This window comes from Natator depressus, chromosome 2 (genome assembly GCF_965152275.1).
Source record: "Natator depressus isolate rNatDep1 chromosome 2, rNatDep2.hap1, whole genome shotgun sequence".
NCBI lineage: Eukaryota > Metazoa > Chordata > Testudines > Cheloniidae > Natator > Natator depressus.
The window spans coordinates 70,970,978-70,981,880 of NC_134235.1; the positions used below are offsets into that span (position 1 = coordinate 70,970,978).

General features: G+C 41.7%; 1 protein-coding gene across 1 annotated transcript in view; it reads right to left on the bottom strand.

The window, feature by feature from the left end:
• SNTG1 (syntrophin gamma 1) overlaps nucleotides 1-10,678 on the bottom strand; it is an 814,219-nt gene extending 803,541 nt beyond the window's left edge. The window contains exon 1 of the mRNA XM_074944402.1: nucleotides 10,513-10,678. The gene's annotated coding sequence lies outside the window, so the exon portion shown is untranslated. The remainder of the gene's footprint in view (nucleotides 1-10,512) is intronic.
• Nucleotides 10,679-10,903: the final 225 nt, after the last annotated feature.

Here is a 10,903-nt window from a genome sequence, read left to right on the forward strand (position 1 = left end):
TTATGAATTGTTATTAGCTGTATTGTGGTAGCACCTAGAAGCCCAAGCCCCATTGAGTGATATACAAACATAACAAACAGATAGTCGCTAAATAGGCTAGCCTTGGCTGATGAATTTATTCCTATAAATACATACAAATAATAAAATGAAACACAAATAATGATAATTCCTACAATAAAATGAACAAACAATGCCATAATTTCAATCTAAGTAAAATATGTAAGTTTGTTTTTACAAAACATTGCACAAATAATCTAAAACATAAGCCCCAACGCAATTCATTTCTCATCTCCAGTGTATATAGTCCTTTAAGTCTTAGGACATCTAATCCCTCATTGCACTACATACCACACTCCTGTGTCTTCCACCATGCCTGCACTCTTCATTGTTCCTCTACCAGGACAGCCACCCCAGCTCTTCCAGCTGTGTTTCAACCCTGCTCTTCCCAATGAGAACCACCTCCCTTCTAAGCCTCCTTGTTGGGAGAACATTCTCACTGGGCAAGAAGCACCCATCACTCCGCCCCCGCAGCCCTCTCACTACTCTCCTGGGTTCTGATCTCTGCCATGGAAATGTCAGCAGATAAGCCCCTCCGCCGCTCTCCTGCCTTTAGCCCTGTGACCCTGGCTTGGGGAAGTCACCCAGCAACCTCCTCTTGCTGTCCGCTTGCCTTTAGCCTTCCCCCAGGATCATCCTTCAGTTCCTTCTGGGACATTCCCCAGTCTCTGGGTGCTTTCACCTACCTTTTCCCGATTGACACATGTCTGAGTTCCTCCGTCCCTAACTCTCTCCAGGCCAGTTGGAGTAAGCTGATGAATCACAGGTGCCCTGGCCCTGCTTCCTCTTAAAGGGCCAGTGTCATCCCATGACAAGGGGCTTCAACTCCTCACTCACTGACATAATGATCGGCATTAATGAGAGGGCAGGGCCTGTGATGACCAGATTTCAGGAGAAGAAAGGGATTTTTTTTAATTCCCCTTTCCTTCTGATATATTGTCTCTAGTAAGGAAGGGATTAGTGGAGGTATGCCCAGTGGAAGCAGTGGCAGTGAGCGGGGATTTTTAGCTTTCTCCCCAGCTGACATTTTCTCTAGGGATAATGAAGTGGATGAAGTCTGGTGGAAGGAGACGAAGAGTCCAATGGTAGTATCAAAAAAATTGCTTTCAAAGGAGTGGCCCAAAATACCAGAGGAACTGAAGTGGTATAATACACATTTTGTGAGCACCAATGGAAAATACAAGCAGCATGAGACAGTAATTCAATACAGTCTGTGCTTAAGTCTATGATATTTTGGTATTTTTGTAACGGATTAAGTTAAGTAGACATCTTGGACTCCCAAACTTTTTCATAGGTCAGTGTAGTTTGGGCATTAGGTGTGGGACATTGCAGGATGGTTATACCTTGCTGATGGTGCTAAAGACCTGCAGAATCTCCACCAGCAGATTTGTTTCAGGTGTTGGAATCAGCCAGGTCTTACCAAGTACCTCCCATTGCAAGTTACTTGCTTTTAATTTGCAGAGTAAACTCAAGTGTTTTCGGCCTTGATTCTGCAATGTGCAGCATGGCTTCAATAGGGCTCTGTGGAGACACAGCAGTCTGATGGTTAGATGCAAATTGCAGGATTGGGGGCTGACCCGTTTCAGAGGTAAACAGCAACAGAGGGAAAAAGAAACTGAGAAGCAAAAGAATAAAATGCAATGATTTCCATGGCTCCATGCAGCTGCCAGCACACGATACATTGCAAGATTGAGGACTTGCAATACAGTGCATGTGAACAATTGCATACCGACAAAACTGGATTGCATCATGTAAAAGGTGCATGATGTAAGTATTGTATTTGCCTAATCCATATAAAATTACTGTCTAAATGTTATGCTTACCCTATAGAGGGGAGCCAATAGTAGGAATAAGTGTTTCAGTATGTAGCTGGGTTCCCCCCCTTCGTGAACTAAAGAAAAGCATTAGAAACAAAAGATCACTGCTCTATTTTTCCTTGCCTCTTATTCAAAGAGAACACAAAGAGGTAATAAAGCTTGGTTTACTATCAATTTCTTATATGGGAATTTGGGGAAGAGGCCTCAATACTGATGCAAAAATAATAAAATGATTGTAACATTTAAGTTGTTACAAACTTGTTTGCACCTTACGGAACATCAAAGTAGAGCTGCAAGAAGGTTATAGCCAGGATGCTTAGAGATAACAGTGCATATTTAGCTAATTATGCTACAAAGTGTTAAAACTAATCAGACATTCTAGAAGATTCTGCTTCTACCTCACAAGGTCAAGCAAACATCACGCAGTCAAATCATGTAAACACCTTTAGGGAGAAATCTGATTGTGAAAGGAAGGCACTGTTGTGTTATCAGAGTAATAAAACTAGGTAAAGTGGGCTCTTCTAACATCCCGCCCCCACCCCAGCAAGAAAACCTGTTTATGTTCTTAAAAGCTTTAGGGAAAAAAAAAGCCTGTGTAGCTAGAGAGGTTTTAAACTTTTTTTTTTCCCCCTTAAATGTTGTACTGGCAAACTCTTCTGTAAAATGCATACTTACAAATCTGTTAGCTAAATGCATAGTTCCTAATGTCATGCTGTGTAAATGGTAAAGTGCTTTATGGATGACCAGGTGATTTTGCTAAACTAAAAAGTTTAAGAAGCCATTTAAATATAGAATATTTATTTTAATGCATAATCAATTACTGGCCATGCACAAGCAAATCCTCACCCAATGCAAGATGACAACACAAATATATATCATTGTTCCAAAGTTGTCACAGAGTCAACAGTTTAGGCTAAAGAATTTGTATAATTTTAAAAGACTGTTTTGACAACTAACCACTCATAAAAATGGGAATGTTCAGACTTTGAAAATAGAATTTCAATTTTCTGTCAAACTAATAAAAATCTCAGAAAATGGACTGAGTACAAAGAAAGAAGAGTTAAAAATTAACTTTAAAAAAGGTATCTGAATCTTTCCTGCCAAATGAAAAACAAAGCCAATGAAAGAAATGTTGAATATTTGTTAACCAGACTGCATATTCGGGAGCTGAAAGTGTCACCTCAACCAACCTCAAAGGCTTAGAGCCAATGAAAGGGTGACAGCAACCTAATGACATTTGACTCTAAACAGGCATAAAAGCTGTTTTTTTCTTATATTTTATAAAACTAAGTTATAAAAGACTGAAAGGGGAACATCCCCCAAACTCTCCACTCTTCCCCCCCCCACACACACACACCCTGCTGCTCTATTTAGCCAGCAAGCCTCCACAACTCATCCTGTCCATCTCTACAAACAAGCTGCCCGTAGTGGGGCCGGACTCACCCCTGCAGCGCCTCTTGCTGGTGGTCCAGGGAATTAGCGTTTCCAGCCTCCAGAGCACCCTCAGCAGGCTAGTGTCCCACTTGCCACTGGGCCCGAGTCCCCCCCGGACCCTGGTGCCCCTTTCAAGCCAGGGTACTGCCCCGTAGTAGTACCCCCACAGATCTGGGTCTCCCCTTGCTGGGGAACCCCCACCCTCTATCCCCACCTCACTCTATGGCTACTGTCAGTCATCAACTAGCCCCCATTCCCTGGGGCAGACTGCAGTGTAAATGCCACTCATCACTGGCAAGTGGGGGTTTGGACCTGCTGCCTCTGCCTACCCTTGGGCTGCCCTCTGCAACCTCAGTACCTTTCTTTAGCCTTTAACAAGGCCTGCAGCCTTGGGCGGTTTCTAGGCCAAAGCTCCCCAGCTCCTCTGGCCTTCCCCCAGCCCTGCTCCAGTCTTGGTACCCTGTTTAGCTCCTAGCAGCCAGGCCCATTCCTCTCCATATCAAGGGACAGACCATTTGCTCCTGGCCCACTGCCCTCTTATAAGGGCCAGCTGGGCCCTGACTGGGGCATGGCCACATCTGTGGTTGGTTCCCCAATCAGCCAAGGCTTGCTGCTTTTCCTAGCAGCAGCCTCAGCCCTCTCCCAGGGCTGATTTCAAGCCCTTCAGGGCAGTAGTGGGTGGCCACCCCAGTACACACCTCCCACCTCAAGAGCCCAGGTTTCCCCTCAGCTGGGCCCACAGGACATCCCGTTCCTGCCGCAGGTGCTCCAGCATGAGGAGCAACTGGCCTCCCTCCTGAAGGGTTTGAGTGCCCACTGTAGCCTGCTTGGCTCCCAAGTGGGCTTCCCTTTCTGTTTGGGTCTCCACCATGGTCTGTGTTGCCCCCGCATGGATTTCCTTCTCTGTCTGGGTTCCCACTGTAGCCCTCTCGGCCCTTATGTGGGTTCCCATATCTGTCTGGGGTCTTTCTGCCCCCGACCATTCTTTGTTTAGAGCTCCAGCATTCCTAGTCCCTCTTTCTTGGTCAGGTTCTGACCGAGCCCCTGGATCGGCACTCCCCCTTCCTCTAAGGGGGCAGTGCCTTTTTAGATCGCCCTTGCTGTGGCACTGGAAACACTTCTTGCATCTTCCAGGGCCCACGGCCTTCCCACAACTTGTTTTAGGCCTAGTCCTGCCCACAGGACTAGCCTGGGCCCTGTTAGGGAGTGCCCAGGCTCCCCACAGGCCCAACAAGTTTGGGGCATCCCTGTTACCCTCACAGGGGCAATTTTACTGGGTGGGATCTCTTTACTCCCTCCCAGTAGGGGCACTCCCTCTTGAAGTGTCCCAGTCACCCACAGGCAAAACAGCTGCTGAGTCCAGGCCCTGGCCTCTCACCCTTGGTGTCTGGTCTCCTGTAGGGTCCGGGTGCCCACCCCCGCAGCAGCCAGAGCATCCCCCTCTGCTGCTTGGCAAGCTGGGCCGCCCAGGCCCTTCAATAAAAGTCCATTTTCTCCACCTTCTGTTTCTTCCTCTCTGGAATTCAGGCAATAGTCCCACAGCCTGTGCCCTTGCCCCTTGTATCAGGGGTGGACCGCTGATGCCTGCATTCTCCACCATGATGTAGCGGGGTGGGACTCACCCCTGTGGTGCCTCCTACTGGCCATCCAGAGAATTAGCAGTTCCAACCTCTGGAGCGCTCTTGGCAGGCTGGCGTCCTGCTTGCCACTGGGCTAGAGTCCCTCCTGGACCCCAGTACCTATTTCAGACAGGGGTGCTGCCCGCTGTCAGTACCCCCACAGATCTGGGTCTCCCCTCCCTAGGGTACCCCTATCCCCACCTCAGTCTATGGCCACTGCCAGTCATCAACTAGCCCCCATTCCCTGGGGCAGACTGCAGTGTAAGTGCCACTCATCACCGGCAAGAGGTGTTTGGACCTGCTGCCTCTGCCTACCCTTGGGCTGCCCTCTGCAACCTCAGTACCTTTCTTTGGCCTTTAACAAGGTCTGCAGCCTTGGGGGGTTTCCAGGCCAAAGCTCCCCAGCTCCTCTGGCCTTCCCCCAGCCTTACTCCAGTCTTGGTACCCTGTTTAGCTCTTAGCAGCCAAGCCCATCCCTCTCCACATCTAGAGAGACACACTGACTGACTATTTGCTCCTGGCCCACTGCCCTCTTATCTGTACACTGTACACTGTGGCTGGTTCCCCAATCAGCCAAGGCTTGCTGCTTTTCCTAGCAGCAGCCCTCTCACAGCCTCAGGCCTCTCCCAGGGCTGATGTCAAGCCCTTCAGGGCAGTAGCAGGTAGCCACCCTGCTACACTGCCACAGACAGGCAAGAAAAAAAATTGATAAGACCCAAGAAGAAACCAATCCAAGGAAGCCTCCTCAAGACTTCAACATGGATTGGTCAGATAAAGACAAGACACTGCCAAGGGATTAGCATTAAAAATCTCTTGCAATGATATTACTGGAATATTGAAATGCTGTTGTAACTTAATTTCCAGTTGCTCCTGTTAAACACCAAAAAGTTAGATCATGTAATCCTGGAGAGGAGATGCGGGCTATACATTAGGTAAACAGAGAAATAGTGGCATTTAATTGGATTTAGGATTCTTAATATTCTTAACTGGCCTGTCTTAAAACAGCTCCTCAAATGGCTTCTTCTAGAGAACTAAATTAAATATAGTCTTCAATTTCATAGGATTTAGATGACTGTTTACTTTTGCCAACTATGAACTCTTCATGTCATGTAACTTGACAGGCATCACTAGCACTTAAATTGTTTATATACTAAAATTGAATTCACAATTTTATGACAGTATACTTTGGTCTTAACTTACCAAGGGCAGAGTGACCCATCAAAGGCAGGTTCACTCAAGGATCTCTCTTAAAAGCTCTCCACAGAAATGCATGCAAAAGACATTGTGACAAAAGTAACCAGTTGTATCATTTTTACTGTTATTTGTGGGTTTATTTTATTATTGAAAAAAATCATTGTGATTATTTTGCTTTTTTCTTGAGTATAGAGTCCCCTAAGGTATGTAGACGAATTCTTGTGATTAAATGATGGGAGTCATGCTTCTGAATTGGCAGGAAGAAAAATTTGTTTCTCTAAACTAAAATGTTTAGTAATTTTAAAAGGAAATTACTTTGGATCCAAAAATGTAAAAGCCACCCCTTCCACTCCTACAGGAACATTTATGTTTTTTGTAATCAGAGTTGTGTTAACAGGAATAGATGGAAAGGGAAATGGGAAGAATGAGAAAGTTTGTCTTTGGTCATAAAATATCCAACTATGATAGGCAGGCTGGCCATTTCAGGGCAGTCAGACCCAGCCTCATCTGTGACTAATTGGCTTTTTACCCACAAAAGCTTATGCCCAAATAAATCTGTTAGTCTTTAAGGTGCTGCCAGACTTGTTGTTGTTTTTGTGGATACAGACTAACATGTCTGTCTTTCCAATACTTAGGATCAAAAAGAATCCTAACAATGGTATTAGTACATTACTAGGTGGAAATGATAGAATTATTAGCAATAATGCAGAAAAGGCAGAAGTGTTCCATTAATATTTGTTCTGTATTTGGGAAAAACAGATGTTATAGTCATATCATACGATAACAGTGGAATGAATAAATTGGTTAGTCTCTAAGGTGCCACAAGTATTCCTTTTCTTTTTGCGAATACACACTAACACGGCTGTTACTCTGAAACCAGTGGAATGAAAAGAGTTCTTGATGATTACCTGTTCTGTTCATTCCCTCTGAAACACATGGCATTGGCTACTGTCTGAAGACAGGATACTGGGCTAGATGGACCTTTGGTCTGACCCAGTTTGGCCATACTTATGTTATCTCAGGAGGATGCTAAACAGAAGCTACAAAAGTTAGACATTCTCAAATGATCAGCAAGGGATAACTTGCATTCAAGAGTTTTCAAAGAGCTGGCTGAGGAACTTGCTGAACCGTTAATGTTGATTATCAATAAGTCTTATCACAGTGGGGAAGTTCCAGAAGATTGGAGGAAAGCTGCTGTTGTGCCAATATTTAAAAAGGATAACTGGAATGAATTGGGTAATTATAGGCCTATCAGTCTGACGTTGATCCAGGCAAGATAATAGAACAGATGATACAAGACTTGTTTAATAAAGAATTGAAGGAGGGTAATATAATTAATGTCAATCAATATAGGTTTATGGAAAATTAACTTGTTATCCTGCCAAATTAACTTGTTGTTTTTTTATGATATTACAAGTTTGGTTGATAATGGTAATAGTGTTGAGGTAATATATTTAGATTTCTGTAAGGCATTTGACTTGACATGACATTTTAATTAAAAAATGAGAAATATATAAAATTAACATGGCACACATTCAGTGGATTAAAATCTGACTAACTGATAGATCTTAAAATGTAATTGTAAATGTGGAATCATCATTAAGCAGGTGTATTTCTAGTGGGATCCTGAAGGGATTGGTTCCTGGCCCTATGCTACTTAACATGTAAGAAAACATATCAGTGATAAAGTTTGCAGCTATCACAAAAATTAGGGGAGTGGTAAATAATGAAGAGGACAAGTCACTGATTCAGAGGGATCTGAATCTCTTGATAAACTGGGTGCAAACAAACAAATTGTGTTTTAATACATCTTATTGTAAATGTATACATCTAGAAACAAAGAATGTATACCATGCTTAAAGAATGGGAGACTGTATCCTGGGAAGCAGTGGCTCTGAAAAATATTTGGCTCTTGTGGTGGATAATCAGCTGAACATGAGTTCCCAGCGCAACACTGTGGCCAAAAGGGCTCATGTAGTCTTTGGATATATAAAAAGGCAAATCTCAGGTAGGAATAGAGAGGTTATTTTATCTCTACATTTCGCACTGGTGCGATACTGTATCTAATTCTGGTGCCCACAATTGAAGAAGAATGTTGATAAACTGGAGAGGGTTCAGAGAACAGCCAAGGGAACAATAAAAGGACTAGAAAACATGCCTTATAGTGATAGACTGAGTTCCTTGAGTCTATTTAGCTTTAACAAAGAGAAAGTTTAGGGGTAACATGATTACTGTTTATAAGTACCTCATAGGAAACAAGTATTTAATAATGATTTCTTCAGCCTTGCAGAGAAAGGTATAACCAGATCCAATAGCTGGAATTTGAAGCGAAACAAATTCAGACTGGAAATAAGGTATAAATATTCAACAGTGAGAGTAATTAACCTTTGGAGCAACTTACCACAGGTCATCCTGGATTCTCCATCACTGACCATTTTAAAATCAAGATTTGATGTTTGTTCTAAAAGATCTGCTCTAGAGATTATTTTTGGGAAGTTCTATGGCCTGTGTTATACAGGAGGTGAGACTAGATGATCACCTAGGAAACTATGAATCCATGATTTTTATACAAGGCATTTTTAAACATCTAGTCAACCATTAAGTAGTTTTCTCCTCAGACTGGGGTCTTGCTGTCAGTTCCTTGTATCAGACTTTTCAAGGAATAACAGCAGGGCATTCTACCAGAGCTTTAAGCCCCTATCTTGCAAACTCATAAACCCATTGAGGCTGTGGTGGGGTCAAATGGGCAAACTGACCTAGTTGCATCATTGGAGTCTTGTTTCATAGTCTTTGTTCGTTCAACCCAGAGTGAAAGACATATTAATTTGGCTTGCAGCTGCAGTCTGTTTTGCTGTTTGTGTTTATTTTTATTCATAACAGTTGCTCATATTTCGGAACCCACTGTGGTGATTCATAAATGCCAACCTGTATTTTTTCTATGCGTTGAAAATAAGTTCCTGTCTATTCTAGTCATAGATACAATACAAAGGCTCAGTCCAATTCCCACTGAAGCCAATGGAAAACCTCAATGGTAGTTGGATCTGGTAGAAAATAAAATAATAATCACTGTATTTAATCATCCTGATTTGTTTCTTCAACAAAACATGAAATATTATTCATCTATAGTAAATCATTTACAGTCTGAAAGCCCAATAAATAAAGCCTAAAATCTAATCTAATCTAATGAATGATATTGCAGGGCTGTTTTCCCCTTGACAAATATGTCTCCTCTTGACACTAATGGGATTAACATACTTACGCTCGGGGAGGAATAGACCATTGTGTGGATATTTTAAACAGTGCATTATTTTCTTCCCTGAAAATGTTTTATTAATTTTCATATTCAATCTATATCATTTTTCTATAGTCAAAAGCAAAGGCTTCTAATAGACTTAACAGAGATATTCTTGTACATGCACTGAAAATGCTGCAGTTTATAGTAATAGATTGTCTTATTTTTGCATAAAGGAGCAATTCATAAAGTATAATGGCTTGGCCAATAGATATAAATTTATATTATAGACAGGTAAAAGCAGGCAAAGTGTAATATCAGTCATATTGCTTTAACAGACATTCCTTTCCATAGCAACTATCATTATGTAATTTCCAATGGCAATAACATTTATTTATTGCCATTTTCAAGTGTGTTTAAAACAAAAATAAATAAAATAAATATTTTCATACAGTGAACCTTTCAATATTTTATTCAAAATACAGATTTTACCCTAACTGACCAGGCTCTTCAAACTTAATCTTTTCTTTTTTTTTTTTTTAATCTTCCTGGGTTTTGAATCCAGGAGACTGTATTAGTCACTAGGTATTAATGATTATACTTGCCTTGCCAGTGGGTTGACATTATCAAGTCAAATCTGTTCTCTTTTATACTTCCTTAACAGAAATGGGAATAATCACCATCAAAACATATATGCCAAGGGGAATTGAAAAGAAACAAATAAAAATTTCTCAGCTTTCTTGATTTGGTCTTCGTGTTTCTATTGTAGCTCACACATTAATTTTCTTAAAGCTTCTTAATTCTATATTTAATTTGCATGCAAATTAAAATGTTTCACACCCCAATACATTTAGATTTGTATCTTTACGTCTATAATTTCCCTTTCCTTTTTTGCTTTCCCTGTCTGTACAGATTTTTTTTCTAATTAGATTATTTTCAGAATTTTTATGAAGCAGTTTGTTTTAATTTGCCTCTTTTGTAACTAATTATGTAGATTTTAAATAGGTATCTATCTTTTTGCAATAAAATCCTTCTGTTGGTTGTTCAGCAGACGTTATTAAAATAGTATAGTTCTATTAATTGATTAGCTCAAAGTTTGAGAGAATTTGAAGCTATATTTTTAAAGGAATGTGAGTTAGAAACATCAAGTTTGAAATACCTGCAGATATTTTCCTTCGTGCATATAGGATTGAAGTGGCCACACTTCACCAGCCCTAGATCTTGCCTTTACCCAGGTAATTTTCAGTTAATGCAAAACAGGCACTTATCAGCAATCCTCTCTTCTCTCTCATGGTATTACTCTCCACTCCATCTTGGCTGTAGAAACATGCATACATCTGAAATAGCACTTGTGCATGTGCCCAGAATCAAGAAAAGAGAATACAATGTGAATTAGGATAATAATTATACTTGTAAGCAGTGTCAGGATGAGCTCCACCCTGACATCTGGTGGTGAGGTGTGGCAAGTTGTGGAAAAAAAAAAAACTTCAGGGGCTGATCTCATTTGCATAGGCACACCCACGCCGCCTAGACTGAGGCCATAGCTGCCC